The following is a 13675-nucleotide window of genomic DNA, read 5'->3' as shown; positions in this document are numbered from 1 at the left end:
GCTGGGAAGGGATGTGAAGGGTAAACAAAAGAGGAGGCTTCAATGCTTGATAAGAAATGTACTCATTATATTGCCCATGTAATTGTAACCCCTCTGTACGGTATGTTCACAATAAAAAAATAAAAATTAAAAAAAAATCTAGAAGTAGCGTTGTTGCTCAAGTGGTAGAGCACTAGCCTTGAACTGAAGAGCTAAGGGACAGCACCCAGGCCCAGAATTCAGGCCCCACGACAGCACCAAAAAAAATGGCAAATAATATTTAGTGAATTACTTTCATCGATTACTTTTCCAGAACAAAGAAGGAAATATATAACTCAAAATCAATTGACTTTAAAGTATGAGGAAAGAGTAGTGAAGAGAGATGAAAGAAAACATAGAGGATTGTTTTCTCTTCAGCCGAGTATTAGGTTCTTGATCTTGTTTCTTCCATTCTGTCTTCACAAGCGATTAACTGTGGCTCAGAACTGGAGTATCCATTTCAGACAGAGAGAACTCACAGAAGTAAGATAACATTTGCAGAGATATAGGAGATTTGTAACCTGAGACAATCTATTTAAATCCGTTCAAATTTCTCCCCTACCCCAAACTGCCCTCTTTGAATAGTTTTGTTTGCTTTTCCCAAGACTGCCCTTCATTAACTGCTTAAAATTTTGAGAGGTCATATTCATATTCTTTAGAGATTGCTGTTTGGTTGTAATTTTTGTGTGTTTTTTCACAATTTCAAAAGATTGTGCAAGTGTGTTACAATTAAATATGTCGATCTAATTGTCCAATGCTCCTGGATCAGATTCACTCCTTCTATCATTGTCAACCAACTACTTCTCCAAGATTTATTTCAGATTTACCACTTCCTTTATCACATATGTACATTGATATTCTAGCTGTACTTGCTCATTGTTCCATTTCTCATTCATTCTTTGTATTTACTATTATTCCTCTCTGGTTTCAACTTCCTGATAGTCATTCTGTTAAACTGTCTGTTAATAGTTTGAAATGTTTATATACATTCCATGGAGTTTCAATCCTGCATATACTTGAACTTATGTCAGCTTATATTTCCATAATTCATTCATCTGCAATAATAATTTGCAGGACTGTACGCATGAATCACCTAGACATGATTTAATTCTCATCCATTTGGAAGATTGATCTTTAGTCAATAAGAAAGTTTAAAAATGGTTTAGAATGTATTCCTAACTACCAGTTTTTATAAATGGCTTTGTACAATGGGGTGTGATTATTTTATTTTACATGGGATAATATTTTCTACTACATTTAAGTTTTGAAAAAAGAAAATTAAAATTTACTATTATAGAGGAATATGATAGAAATAGAAGACAGATTTTATGTTTGTCACATCTCTGACGAGAACCTATATTCAAGTCTTACTATGTTAGACAGATAGGGAAAATATAAAATAACATATGATAAGGCAACTATTTGTGACTTTTTAAAATGTAACTTATTAAATTATGAAATTTATTTTATTAGCTAATGTTTGGATTTGAAATATTGGAGGCTGATATATATAACAAATTTTGGAAGGCACCTAAAGAATGACACAAATGGTGGGTGGTACTATTTCTACAGTTCAATGAATGGTTGAACCTGATTGGCATTATTGAGGGTAAGTAAATCAAATCTATTGTAACTCTATTATAACTCTATTGCCACTAAGTATAATCTGTTTGTCAAATGTTATTTTGGCGAATGTGATTTTTTTTGGTAGATCGTGGGGCTTGAACTCTGGGCTTGGGGAATGTCCCTGCGCTCTTCAGCTCAAGGCGAGCACTCTACCACTTGAGCCAAAGTGCCACTTCTGATATTCTAGTGGTTTATTGGAGATAAGTGTCTAACGGATTTTCCTGCCCCGGCTGGTTTTGAACAGTTATCCTCAGATCTCAGGCTCCTGAGTATTTTTTTTTTAAATATTTTTTATTTTGAACATACTGTAGAGCGGGGTTACAATTACACGGGCAAGATAATGAGTACATTTCTTATCAAGCATTGCAGGCTCCTCCTTCGTTTACACTTCACATCCCTTCCCAGCCTCCCCCTGTACCCCCACCCAATGGTCCCCCCCACCAAAGTTGTTGCAACGGGTCCACCTGTATCCTTAAACGATTTGTTTTTCCCCTGCTCTTCCACAAATTAAACCGACATCAAATATAGTGAAAGCAGGGTTATAGTGTGGGGGACAGACATACAAAGCAACAAAGAGATAATCTTATAAATGCATTAGAAACAAATGCATGAAAGAAAAAACATTTAAATACATATATAAGGGTTCATTTTCCTAACATCACATTATCTGCCCTTTTCTGCTTCACTCATACATATACTAGATATTGCAAATAAGGGAAACCATGGGACCTATCTTTCTTTGGGCTTGACTTACTTCACTTAAGATAATTTTTTCCAAGCCTTTCCATTTCCTAATAAATGGGGCAATGTCATTCTTTCTGATGGAGGCATAGAATTCCATTGTGTATATATACCACATTTTCTTGATCCATTCATCTACTGCGGGGCATCTGGGTTGGCACCATATCTTAGCTATAGTAAATAGTGTTGCAATAAGCATAGTCATGCTGGTAGGTTTAGTGTGGTCTTTTTTGTAAACATTTGGGTAAATGCCCAAAAGTGGGATGGCTGGGTCATAGGGGAGTTCTATGTGAAGTCTTCTGAGGAAGTTCCATTCTGCTTTCCAAAGTGGTTGAACAAGTTTACACACCCACCAACAATGAAGTAAGTTTCCCTTCTGTCCACATCCCCTCCAGTATCTGTTGTTATTAGAGTTCTTGATTTTTGCCATTCTAACTGGGGTGAGGTGGTATCACAATGTTGTTTTGATTTGCATTTCTTTTATGGCTAGGGATGTTGAGCATTTCTTCATGTGTCTATTGGCCATCCTTCTTTCTTCTTCAGAGAAGTTTCTCTTTAAATCTTTAGCCCACTTATTTATTGTGCAGTTGTTTCTTTGAGGATTTGTTGTTGGGGGATTTAATTTTTTTGAGTTCCAAGTATATTTTAGATATGAGACCCTTGGCCTTTGTATGGATAGTGAAGATCTTCTCCCAATTAGTGGACTTTCTATTGATCTTGCTAGCTATGTCCTTCGCCATGCAGAAGCTCTGGAACTTCATGTTATCCATTTGTCCCACCTTTCTTTGATTTGTTGTGTTTCGGGCTCTCTAAGAAAAATTTGTCCTGTTCCAAGGAGACCTAGGTTTTCTCCTATTCCATCCTCTAATGTTTTCCGTGTTTACTTTGACTCCGAGGTCTTTGATCCATTTGGAATTGATTCTGTTGCAGGGTGATATATAAGGTTCTAGCTTTAGTTTTCTACAAGTAGTTAACCAATTTTGCCAGCACCATTTACTGAAGAGGCTGTCTTTGTTCCATTCTATTTTTTTTAGCTCCCTTATCAAAGAATAGATGGCTATACGTCTGTAGGTTTCATTTCTGGATTTTCAATTCTATTCCATTGGACCTGAGGTCTGTTCTTGTGCCACTACAAATTGATTTTATTACTATAGCTTTATAGTATAATTTGAAATTTGGTATAGATATTCCTCCTGCAGTGTACTTCCGGTTGCAAAGCGTTTTTGCTAGGCGGGGACTTTTATTGTTCCATATGTATTTTTGGATTGCCTCTTCTATTTTCTTGAAGAATGAGGTTGGAATTTTGATAGGTATCACATTAAATTTGTAGATAACCTTGGGAAGTATTGCCATTTACACGATGTTAATCTTTCCAATCCAGGAGCATGGGAGGTTTTGCCATTTTCTAAGTTCTGTTTTGATTTCCTTTTTCATGTTTTTAAAGTTTTCATCATAGAGGTCCTTCACTTCTTTGGTTAAGTTGATTCCTAGGCATTTTATTTTGGGCTGGCTATTACAAATGGAGTTGCTTTCCTAATTTCAACCACACTTTTCTCATTGTTGGCATACAGACAAGCCATTGATTTTGGGGGGTTAATTTTATACCTTGTTACTTTGCCAAAGTTTTGGATCAACTTGAGTATTTTGGGAGTGGAGTCTATGGGATTCTTTAAATACAAGACCATGTTATCTGCAAAGAGGAAGAGTTTTACTTCTTGTTTCCCTATTTGGTTCCCCTTTATGTTTGCATCTTGTCTTATTGCTGTAGCTAGGCATTCTATTTTACTAGATTGAAGAGAAGTGGAGAAAGTGGGCATCCTTGTCTTGTTCCTGAGTTAAGAGGAAATGGCTTTACTTTTTCAACATTAAGTATAATGCTGGTTGTAGGTTTGTCATATATAGCCTTTATTTTATTGAGAAATGTTCCATGGATTCTTAATTTTTCCAAAACCTTCATCATAAAGGGGTATTGGATCTTGTCGAATGCTTTTTCTGTATCTATTGAGATAACCATGTGGTTCTTATCCTTGCTACTGTTGATGCGATGAGTAATATTAATTGATTTGCATATATTGAACCAGCTTTGCATCCATGAAATGAATCCTGTTTGATTGTGGTGTATGATTTTTTGGATGAATTGTTGAAGGCGATTGGTCAAAATTTTGTTGAGAAGTTTTGCATCAATGTTGATCAAAGAAATGGTTCTATAGTTCTCTTTCTTTGATGAGTCCCTGCCTGGTTTTGGGATGAGGGTTATGATGGCTTCATGGAATGTGTTCCGTAGTAAACTTTCTCTTTCAATTTCATTGAAGAGTTGGAGGATTTTTGGCATGAGCTCCGCTTTGAAAGCCTTGTAGAATTCCGCTGTAAAACCATCAGGTCCTGGACTTTTCTTAGCTCGAAGGTCTCTTATTACTCTTTCTATTTCAATGGTTGATATGGGCCTGTTAAGCTGGTTTAACTCATGTTGGTTTAGTTTTGGCATGTCAGTATTTGCTAGGAAAATATCAATTTCTGCCAAGTTCTTGAACTTATTAGCATAAAGTTTTGAGAAGTATTCCCTTATAATGTTCTGAATCTTGGTTGTTTCTGTGGTGATGTTTCCATTCTCATCTCTGAGTTTATTTAGGTATGTTCTCTTCTTTTTTTAATAAGATTTGCTAAGGGTCTGTCAATTTTGTTAATTTTTTTGAAGAACAAACTCTTTGTTTTGTTGATTTTTCTATAGTTTTTTGGATTCCTTTTCATTTCATTCTTATTTAATTTTAATTATTTCTTTCCATCTACTGATTTGGGGTTCATCTTGCTGCTCTTTTTCAATTAAATTTAGATGTGTCATTAAATTGTTGGTTTCAGATCTCTCCAATTTGTTGTTGTAGGAGCTCAGAAGTATAAACTTGCCTCTGAGTACTGCCTTTACTGTGTCCCAGAGGACCTGGTAATTAGTGTGCTCATTTTTGTTGGATAGCATGAACATTTGAATTTCCTTTCTTTGTCTCTTCCATGACCCACTCCTGATTCAACAGTGTGTTGTTCAGCTTCCACGAGTTATCGGACTTTCTTTGGTGGCTTTTGGTGTTGAGTTCCAATTCTATTCCCTTGTGGTCAGAGAGAATTCAAGGTATGATTTCAATGTTTCTGGATTTGGACAAGTTTGCTTTGTGGCCTAAAATGTGGCCTATTTAAAAATATGTTCCATGTGGTGCTGAGAAAAACGTGTATTCTGATGCTTCTGGGTGAAATATTCGGTAGATGTCTGTTAAATCTAGTTGATCTATGCAGTTGTTTAGATCTGCGGTTTCTCCATTTAGTTTTTGCTGAGTTGTTCTATCTAGTGGGGAGAGTGGTGTGTTAAAGTCCCCAGCAATTAATGTCTTTGGATATTTGTGGGATTTGTGGATAAATTTGGTGCTCCATTGTTTTGCAAATAGATATTTAGAATTGTAATATCATCCTGAAGGAGAGATCCATTAATTAGTATGTAGCGACCTTTATCTCTTCTCATTAATTTTAATTGGAAGTCTATTTTATCTGATATTAGGATTGCAACTCCTGCCTGTTTATGCGGGCCGTTTGCTTGGTAGATTTTGTTCCAGCTTTTCACATTCAAAATGTGTTTGTTTTTATGGCAAGATGTGACTCCTGAAGGCAGCAGATAGAAGCATCTTGTTTTTTAATCCAAATACACAGTGTATGTCGCTTAATTGTAAAGTTAAGTCCGTTAATATTAAGAGATAGGACTAAGAGGTATTTGGTAGTTCTTTCCATGTTATCCACATTCTTGGGGGTTGCGAAAACTGTGTTCTTCCTATTGTTCTTGGATTCTCAGTTTCTTGGCCTTTATTGTGGCTTGTTGGTTTTCTATGTGTAGGACATCTTTAAGAATCTTTTGTAGGGCTGGTTTGGTGGAGATGTATTGTTTCAAGTTCTCTTTTCTATGGAAGGTTTTTATTTGGCCTTCAGTTATGAAGGAGAGTTTAGCTGAGTACAGTATTCTTGGTTGATAGTTGTTTATTTTTTAGGCATGGCATACATCTTTCCGGGATCTTCTTGCTTTGATTGTCTCTGCTGAGAAATCTGATGTGATTCCAATTGGTTTCTCTTTATAGATGATTAATCTTTTTTCCTTCACAGCTTTAAGGATCTTTTCCTTGGTCTGAGTTGATCCTGTGTGGATTATAATGTGATGGTGGGATGTCCTATTCTGGTCTGGTCTATTTGGGGTTCTAAAAGCTTCTTGTACCTGAATAGGCCTATCTTTTTGCATGTTTGACAAGTTCTCTGGTAGGATTCTGTTAAACAAAATTCCTGGACCATTAACTTCTGCTTCTAGGTGCTCCGCTACACCCATTATCCTTAGATTAGGCCTTCTGATGGTGTCTTCCAAGTGTTGGTAGATCTATCATATTTCTTGGACTTGTCATGGATGTTTGTATGTTCTTTCTCTATAATATCTAGGCTGTCTTCAATCCCCAAGATTCAATCTTCTGCATGGTCTAACCTGCTGTCAAGACTTTCTACTTTGTTTTTTTTATTTCTTTTGCTTCTAATTGGTCAGCTTTGATGGCTTCAAATTCTTTGTTGAAGCTTTGTTTTAGATCTTGTATGAACTTCTTTACTTCCTTAATTTGGTGTACAGTGTTTATTCTCAAATCACTTAGTTGATTGGTTATGGTTTCCTTGGACTCCCATTCTTTCTCTTTGTTTCCATTCAGCATTCCCTTTGTGGTCCCCCTGATTTTCTTCAGCTGTTTGTTAATGGCTCCCATGAATGCCTTAAGTGATCTTTGTGTATCCTTATCCTGATCTCTCAATTCCTGCATTACTCTTTGCTTAGCTTCCTCCCGTTCATGCCATTCCTGTAGTTCTCTTTGAGTGTTCTCATCCTGTTCACGCTGTTCCTGCCTTTCTCTTTGAGTATTCTCAAGCTGCTTACACAAATGCTGTATCAGTTTTTGAGTAGTTTCCTCACGCTCATGATATTCCTGTATAAACCTTTGGATTGCCTGTTCTCTCTCCCTATCACGCTCATACAGAGTCCTTTGTAGGTTTTCAATCTTTTCCTCCATTGACCTTTTGTTTGCCTCGTCTTTCTCCCTCTCACGCTCATATAGATTCCTTTGCATGTTTTCAATCTTTTCATTTATCATGTTTGCCAGCAGTGTTTGTAGAGCTATTTATGAACTCTCCGCGGGATTATTCATTATCTGTTCTGTCCCCTGATTATCATGAGTGGGAGTTGGGGTACCCAGACTTGCCATTTTTCCTGTGTTTATCTGGCTTACTCTGCCCATTTGGGACGAAATTAACACCAGTTTTGTGCTAGAACACTATCTTAAGGCAAGCATCAACCAAAGTCTGACTTTGTACAGTCAATTTGTACAGTACAATCTTGTTCAGTAAATACAACTATTCAACATCAAACAACTATAAATTAATGGGCTACACACCGCAAAGAAGAATTTGGAAAACCAGAAATTATTAGGGTTAAGGAGAGATGTAGATAAAAATATGAATACAGTGATGTGGGAAGGCACAAGGAGAGTTAACTTAACGAAGTCCTAATCTGAAAGCAGGAAATAGGTTGGATAAGATGAAAGTAGAGGGAGAGAAAAAAAAGAAGAAAGAGAAAGGGAAAAAAAAGAGACCAGAAAAAAACAGAAAAGTAGTAATTAAAAATATTATTTCAGAATGAAAACAAACTCTTCAGAGAAGAACGTGAATATAATGAGAAAAGGGGAGGGATATAAAGGAGATGTGAAAAACTTAAAATATTATATAGGTATAAAGAGGTAGTACTGCTATTAAGGTATTTAAGTCTCAGAGGTTTTGCATTGAGTAATAAATTTGTGGATTAAATGTGTACACAATGGGGGATAGGGTTTAATATTCAACTACGGGTTTATCTGAGGATGTGCAGAAAAACAATTAATTCACATAAAGAAGAACGAAAGGGAAGAAAAGGTGAAAAGGATAAGGAAGAAAGATAAAAAGATTAGAAGTTCAATAGAGTTAACAAAAAAAATTTTCTTACAAAAGATAGAAAAAAAAGAAAGAAAAACGCACACACACATGTACCCATAAAATAAAAATTATGAGAAGAAAATAAAGAGAATAAAGTTAAAAGAAAACAATCTTTCTCAAAAAAGGTAAAAATTACAAATTAAAAAAAGTTTTTGAAAAAATTTTTTTATAAAAGTACAAAAAAGAAGAAGATGAAAAAAAAAGGTCTTTGAATTTTGGGGGAGGGTTGTGAAAAATCCTGTATCACCCTTGTTTCCGTAACCAGCCTCTTTTTGAAATCTGGTCTGCTTGTGGTCCTGTTGCTTGGTTGGTTTCTTATGTCAGTTTGTTTGAGCAGGCAGAAAAATGCTCTGCTTTACCCAGGATTTTGCAATCCTCCTCCCAGGTTAGTTCAAGGGAAGGGAGATCTGCTTTGAGTTTCACAAAAGAGGGAGATGATTTTTTCCTCAAGTTTGGAGATGCTGTGAAGATGCTAGGTTCTGGGTAGAGTTGAGGCTTTTCAACAAACAATAGCTTTTCTAGGGGGCTAGTTTGTGAGAACCTCAGAGAGCCCAGCCTGGAGCCACTCTCAAGGTTTATGTTTACTGAATTTCAATTGATTGTCAAGGCTACTAAAGGGAGGGGCAGCCTCTGGCTCTGATTACCTAGTGAAGAAAGCCACTCGTAGGGCTGTCACCTGAGATGGGTGACATTTCCCTGGGTGAAGCTGAGTCTGGCAGGTCAGCTTAGAATCTTGTGACCTGCTAAATAACTCCAGTTTTCTCCCAAGGCCTGAGTTGGATTAGCAGCTACGCAATCTTTGTTGGTACCCAAGATGGAGATCTCCAGTACTGGGGGTGAAGCTGTGGCCTTCCCTCCTCTCCTCCCTGAGAAGGAGTGGTAGAGCTCTTGCCTTGCATACTTGAGGCCCTGGGTTCAATTCCTCAGCACCACATAAGCAAAAAGAAAAAAGCCGGAAGTGGCGTTGTGGCTTAAGTGGTAGAGTGCTAGCCTTGAGCTGAAGAGCTGAGGGACAGCATACAGGCCCAGAGTTCAGACCCATGACTGGACCAAAAAAAAAAAAAAAAGAACCTGGAAGAAAGTAATCTTAAATTTTCTATACGGAATGCAATCTGAAAGGACTCATTTATTAATGAATACATATATATTATAAAACAATGTAGACTTCAAAGTATATCTAGGAAAGAATGAAATACATTATGGATAATATGCAAACATAGAATATAGAATATATTAAAATATACTTTTTTCAGACAAGAACCAGAAATATCTTTATTTTCTGTACTACTCATTTCAACAGATAAGATCAAATTATTTCTGATTAGAAAATCACAAACTCTGCAGAAATTATAGATGTACACAAACAACTCAAATACATTTTGACATCAAAGTCAGGCAATTCACTTGGAAAAATTCCATGGAACTTTTACAGTAAGATATTGCTGTTATTTGGATTGTGAAAATATTTTCTATGGAATCAAAGAATAGACTACCATTTTGATGTTTAAGAAACGTAACTGATATCTTAGCTATGCTAAATAATGCTGCAATAAACATAGTTGTTCTGCTAGCTTTCGTATGGTCTTGTTTGATGCCCCTAAGTAGATGAATGGATTAAGAAAATAGAAATCTATGGAATGGAATTTTATGCCTCCTTCAGAAAGAATGGCATTGCCCCATTTGTTAGGAAATGGAAAGACTTGGAAAAATTATATTAAGTGAAGTAAGCCAGGCCCAAAGAAACATAGATTCCATGGTTTCCCTTATTTGCAATAACTAGTATATGTCTGAGACAAGCAGAAATGGTCAGATAAGTTAATGTTAGGAGAAATGAATTCCAAGATAAAGATTCAAATGTTTTTTTCTTTGTTGCAATTGTTTCTAACATATTTATAAGATGATTTCTTTGTTGCTTTGTATGTCCCTCCTCCACCGTATAACGCCTGCTTTAACTGTATTTGATGTTGCTATGATTTGTGGAGGGGAAGGGAAAAACAAATTGTTTAAATAGGGATACAGGTTGACCCATTGCAACAATGAGATATACAAGTCATCATGTAGAAAAACGAACTTTACAACTTTGGCCAGGGGGGAGGGGTAATGAGGGGGATGGGGAATGGGGGGGAGATGAGAAAGTTTGGAAAGGGGAAATAAAGGAGGAGGCTACAATGCTTGATAAGAAATGTACTCATTACCTTGCCCATGTAATTTTAACCCCTCTGTAGGGTGTTTTCACAATAAAATAATAAAACTCAACAAAAAAAAAAAAAAGAAAAAGAAAAAAAGAGAAAAGAAACTTAACCGAACCATTACAATTTAATAGAACAATTTGTACAGCCTTCCACAACTTCAAACAGGTAGTGATACATACTTATCCTTTTGTTAATATCAAATTTCTTCCAAGTTGTTCTTCAGACCTGCTTTGATATAATGTTTCAACAGAAGGAGATCCATTGTATCTTTTCTATCTATATTCCCACCAGGAAGATGCAAGGGAGTCAAGAGGCGTTTAGTTTGGGCATTGGTATCTGCATGAAGTAAGAAAGACGCCACACTGATATTATTCCACAAGTATGCACTGCCCAGGGGTGTCCAGCTATTAACAATTATTGCATGGATTTCTGCTGCTTGAGCCACCAACTCATGGACAATGTCAAAGTGTCCACTGTAGGCTTCCCGATGAATAGGGGTATATTCATTGTCATCCATAGTATTCACATGAGTGGCTTTTATGGAAAGTAGTCACCATACTCTAGTAAGCCAATTATTTTCAGCAGCCCAAAGAAGAAATTTGCTTGGATCCTACTCCATTTTTTTTCTTGCAATTAATACAATTTCTCCCTTTTCATTTTGTTACTCATCTTCATCAGAATTGCCTAACTAGAGACTTTAAGTGCCAGTGGAAATAAAGTGTCCATGTATTTCCCCAATAGTTCATATTGGTTGAATGTGTGAGAAAAATACAGTGAATTTTCTCTGTTTTTTTTTTCATGATGAGTTATTTTCTCTCTTTTCATTTATATTATTCTAAGTCATTCTAACAGGAAAGTAGGGAATTGATGGAGAACAGAGGAAAGATGTTCCTCCATATTCAATAGTACAGACTGAAAATGAGGATCAGTGTTGTCTTCATGTGCAGCATCTTCTAGGAAGGAGAAATAGAAGATGGCTCAGTGGTAGAGTTCTTGCCTTGCATGTATGAGCAACAGCAGGTCAGGTCCTCTTTGCAGCCTTGTAAGACCCACGGTGTAAAGAAAAAGACGTAATACCCCAGCCCTCTGAAGCTCGCCACTATTTGTGGTATCATACTTTTTTTTCTTCCTGCAAACCCTCATGGCCTAGGATCCCAGGATCGGCTATGGGTCCAGAGACTGCACCCCAGCCTAGGGTGATGGAAGCTGAGTCAGAGTTGCCACGACCTGAGTTCAAGCCCCGTGGTTGGAAAAATAAAGAATAAATAAAAATTAATTAATTATTTAACTAAGTTAAAAAGAAATAAAGCTGTCTGGTTTGGAATTTTTGCCGCTTTCCTTCCTTAGCCTGGGATTTGAACTCAGGGTATTGGTAAATCTGTAGCAATGTGAGAGAAGATGCAGAGTTGCTACTACTTGAGTTCAAACCCCATGCCAAGCCAAAAATAAAAAAAAAAAAAAAACAATTCACTGAGCTCGGCAGGGGGAGTAGTTGTGGAGATGGTAGGGAAAGGTTGGTAGGGGGAAAACAAAAGGTAGGGGGGGAAAAACAACAATGCTCAATAGGAAATGAACTCATTACCTTGCTCATGTAACTGTGATCTTTCTGTACAACATTTTTGCAATAAAAATGTACAAAAAAAGAAACAATGTAGTGCTCACAGAAGCACTTTGGGGGTAAGGTAAGGATGTCTGAAAAGCTGTACAAAATTCGACATTGCTTTTTAAAAAAGTGTTCTGTATGGAACTGAATGAACATAACTGCCTTCATTGAAAAAAAATTAAGCCACTGTCTTGAAACTGGAGCCAGTATTTCTGTAATTGCTGTGATTTGATCTCCCCCTCCAAGTAACTCTTTTGCACCATAGGTGAAGGTGAAGCTGACTGTCTTTGAGGAAAACAAATTCAGGCTAGAGTTCCGAGGGCCCAAGTGAACACCCTGCAATGGAAAAAATATTTCTGTACAATTGTAATATATGATATATACTTACATATCTATGTTTACTACATATTTTATTTTTATTATTGATTTTTTATTTTATTTTTTATTTGATTCATTTATTTATTGTTTATTGTATTTAGTATTATTATATACATAATATTTAGTACATGATTTACATCTATTATAAAATGATTCACAATAATTTAGGACATTGACTCATTTTCATTTATACTTTATTAAGTGTTGAAACATGATACATAATTCAATGGAAGCATTTGTCACAGTCTTCAGATGTTTAGAGTCTCTCCCACAGATGAGCTTTGTCTTCTTTATCATTGGACACCTTCCTATAGGGATTTCTTTAGATGATTTATAATCAGAGGGCTTTTCTTGAGGATAGGCAAGTTGAGTGATAAAATTGTAAGGGTGGGGCTAGAAATGTGACTTAGTGGTAAGGAGCTCACTCAGAATGCATGAATGCCATGGTTTGAATCCTCAGTGTCACATACACACAAAAACCCAGAAGCTGTGGAGTGGATCAAGAGGTAGAGCTCTACTTTTGAGAAAAAGAAGATCAGAGAGAGTGCCCAGGCCCTAGGATCACGCCCCAGGACTTTCAAAAATAATAGGCCAGATGCTGGTGGCTCACATCTGGAAAAATAGCTTCTCAGGAGACTGAGAGCTGAAGACCACAGTTCAAAGAAAGGCTAAGCAAGAAAAGCCAGTTAGACTCTTATCTCCAATGAACCACCAAAAGACACTGTGGCTCAAGTGGTACTGTTTGCCTTAAGCTGAAGGGCTCAGGGACAGTGCCCAGGCTTGAGTTCGAGACACACAACTGAAAAATTGAGGGTTAATCAAAGTACTTTTCCTATTTGCTAATTAAGGGAACATTCTCTGGAAAATGAACGCTGATATATACCAGAATTGGAGTCAGAGCTCAAGATTCAAGTTTAGTAGATCCATATGCCCAGCTTCTGAGACTCTAGCATTATAACCTTGTGTGCTACAAGGTTCTGAAAGGTCCAATGTTGAAAGGGTTAATATGCTCCCAAGCCCTTTGTGATAAGCAGTTGACTTGTACTGACAATGTCATTACAGTTCTGAACCTAGCAGAGCATCAGTAGTTCAC

The sequence above is a fragment of the Dipodomys merriami genome, unplaced genomic scaffold, assembly GCF_024711535.1.
Source record: "Dipodomys merriami isolate MVZ:Mamm:240054 unplaced genomic scaffold, mDipMer1.0.p SCAF_979, whole genome shotgun sequence".
Taxonomy (NCBI): domain Eukaryota; kingdom Metazoa; phylum Chordata; class Mammalia; order Rodentia; family Heteromyidae; genus Dipodomys; species Dipodomys merriami.
Note: the sequence above shows the minus strand (reverse complement) of the source record.